The 2,916-nt window shown below is 40.9% G+C and overlaps 1 non-coding gene across 1 annotated transcript; it reads left to right on the top strand.

Moving 5' to 3' along the window:
• Window positions 1-491: 491 nt before the first annotated feature.
• TRNAD-GUC lies at window positions 492-563 on the top strand. Its single transcript has one exon. It is a non-coding gene; the product is annotated as a tRNA-Asp (tRNA).
• Window positions 564-2,916: the final 2,353 nt, after the last annotated feature.

Consider the following 2,916-nt stretch of genomic DNA (forward strand, 5'->3'; position numbering starts at 1 on the left):
GAACAACAACATGAAATTCCTTCAAATGATGGTATGGGTCTTCTCCTGCTAATCCATGGAATTTGGGTAAAAGATGGATTAACCCAGACTTAAGCTCACATTCTCCATCTGGATATTGGATGCACATGTTTTGTGTAATGGCTGCATCCGGTGAAGCCAACTCTCTTATTGTTCTTTCTTCCATTCTATCTTCTTGAATTTCTAGTTCAGGTGATGGATCAGAAGATATGTTAATCACCGGAGGTGATTCTAGTGGTACACTTTCAGTGGTAGGTTCAGATGATGATGGTGCTCCTTCAGTAGAACACCTGAGTTCAAGTCTCCTACGTGATTTACGCAAGTTCCTTTCAAGTTCTGAATCAAGTTGATAAAATTGACCCGGATTGGCCCGAGTCATGCACTATGCAATCCACCTGAAAGTGTTCCCTGTGTGTTTTTTTCTTCCTATTCTTGTTTTGGAGAAAGATTTCAAGAAAGAAATAAGTTAAGATGTCGTTGTAGTATAGTGGTAAGTATTTCCGCCTGTCACGCCGACGACCCGGGTTCGATCCCCGGCAACGGCGCCAAATTTGATATCGCTGTCGTTAGGCGATCAAATTACCACTACTTTAGCAACTTCAGTATTGCCAGTTTGTAGTGAAGAAAATAGTTAGGGTTAAGATAACCCTGAGTCGTCTCACAACGAATACGGAATTGATCTCAAATATTTGATTCAAAAATGCAATTAAAACTAGCAACTATAAAAAAGGGGGGTTTTGATATGCAAAGAAAATGACACGGAAGATTGTAAACACAGTAATAGTAAATAGGTCAATTCCATCACTTTTTCTAAATAAGATTCTTCATTGGTTATCTAGAGATTATTGTTAAATTAATTATTGTTGTTGATTTACAAATAAATCAATGTAAAGACTCAATTCATTTGTTGGCATCCTCACTTTTAATCAAAGTACAGTCTCAATTAAAAGTGAGAATTGTTTAGATTGTCCATAGTAAATTTAATCAAAGTACAGTCTCAATTAATTTTACTATGCCTAATCATGTCTATTCCTTTGTTTCTTTACCAAATAGAAAACTAATTAATCAAAGTAAAGTCTTGACTAATTTTAGTTAAAGTAATTACCTCTAATCAAATTAAAGTCTCAATTATTGGCAAAAACTTATTAATCAAATGAAAGTTTCTAAACAAAATCAAAGTAAAGTCTCAATTTCATTTAAAAACCTTTTAACTCATATGATTAGCATGCATGTAGATTTAAAATCATTATTTTCTATTCAATTAAGAAGCAAAGGACATAGATAAACAAAAACCACAACAATAATCAAAATAACAAAATATATAAATTCATCTAACCTCAGAATCCATTTAAGAAATTACAGTGGAATCAACCCTTAAAGCTTAGCCCTCCATGGCTTTGATGGAATACATGATGATATGAAAGAAAGAAAATAAAGAAAGAATGAGAGATGTGGTGGAGACGGTATTTGCCAAAACCAGAGAGTTCTAAGTGTCTAAGCTGTCAGTCGTAAAAAAAAATGTCAGTCGTCAGTCTGCTCCCTTAAGTCTCTTTATATAGGCTTCCACTGGACTTTGGGCTTTATCTGTCAGTTGCTAAAATCTTTTATTTTTATTTAATTAATTAGCAACTTAATTGCTGTCAAATTTCCAATTCTGCCCCTCTCATTTAACCATATTTGCAATTTGACCAGAATTGACTGCTGACTTTGACCAGTTGACCAGAGTTGACCAGAGTTGACCAGTTTTGACCATTTCAGTGTCCATTGAGAGGATGACACGTGGCAGCTCCTTCTCTCTCCCAAATTAGGGTTTCCGCTTGCTCCTTTGGGTTTCACGGAGGCTTGTAGGTGCTGCAACGGCGCGGCTGACGGCGCGGCGGTCAGATTTCCGGCGTGGTGGTGTTGCTTCTGGAAGTGTTCGCTGCTGCGTCGCAATGGTTGTGGTTTCCGCTACTGTTATGGCCGTTCTCGCTCACGGCTGCGCAGAGAAGATGGAGGCGGCGCTGCTCACGGAATCTGGGTTCGCGGATGGTTGCAGGTGCGTCACAGGGAAGCTTCGTTGGCTCGAGTTCGCCAGAGTTTCAGATCTGCGATGAAGAATGGAGGTGGCGTTGCGGAGCTGCGAAGTTGTGGCAGGTCTGCGGTGGCGGCGTGACGTTGTTGCAAGTGAAGGTGGCTGCGCGATTCGTGGTGAGCGCGAGGTTCTGTGACGGCCGCGAATGGAGGAAGATGGTGGTGGCGCGGCGAGGAGATGTGTGTGCTGCAGAATCGTGGTGGTCGCGGACGAAGATGGTGGTGCGGTGGCCGCGAGATTGTTGCTGTTCTGGTTGTTGCTCCTGCGTTTCTGGCGTGAAGGTGGTGAAGGAACAGTGGCGGATCTGCTGCAGCGGCGTGGTGGTCAGCGAGGTTGGCAGCGGCGGCTGCCGTGGAGGGTGGAAAGAGAGGAGAAAATTAGGGTTAGGGTTTTGGGAGATGAAGATGATGACGTGGCAGAATCTGAGTGGTTAATTTGGTGAGGTGGGGATTATGACACGTGGCGGCTTATGGTTGGCTAATCTTAAAAGGTGGGGATTGCCACATGGCATGATCTGGTTGACTAATTTTAAGAGGTGGGATTGCCACATGACATGATCTGATTGAGTGAAGTTTAAGTGGTAGGAGGGGTGCAACTTAGTGAAAACTGGGAGTGTAGAACAAGTTTTTATGGTCTACTTCCAGGAGGAGTGTGCAAATAAAAACTGGAGGTGCATTTAGCTCCTGATTTATTCTTTTTCAGAATTTCTTGATTTTGGACTTATTTTGTAACTTTGAATATTTTAAAATCACACTATTAATTGACCAAAAATAAATTCCAGCTGCATTAACAAACGTTAAAATATTCATAAAATCAATTTTTAC

Source organism: Vigna unguiculata, chromosome 9 (assembly GCF_004118075.2).
Source record: "Vigna unguiculata cultivar IT97K-499-35 chromosome 9, ASM411807v1, whole genome shotgun sequence".
Lineage (NCBI taxonomy): Eukaryota > Viridiplantae > Streptophyta > Magnoliopsida > Fabales > Fabaceae > Vigna > Vigna unguiculata.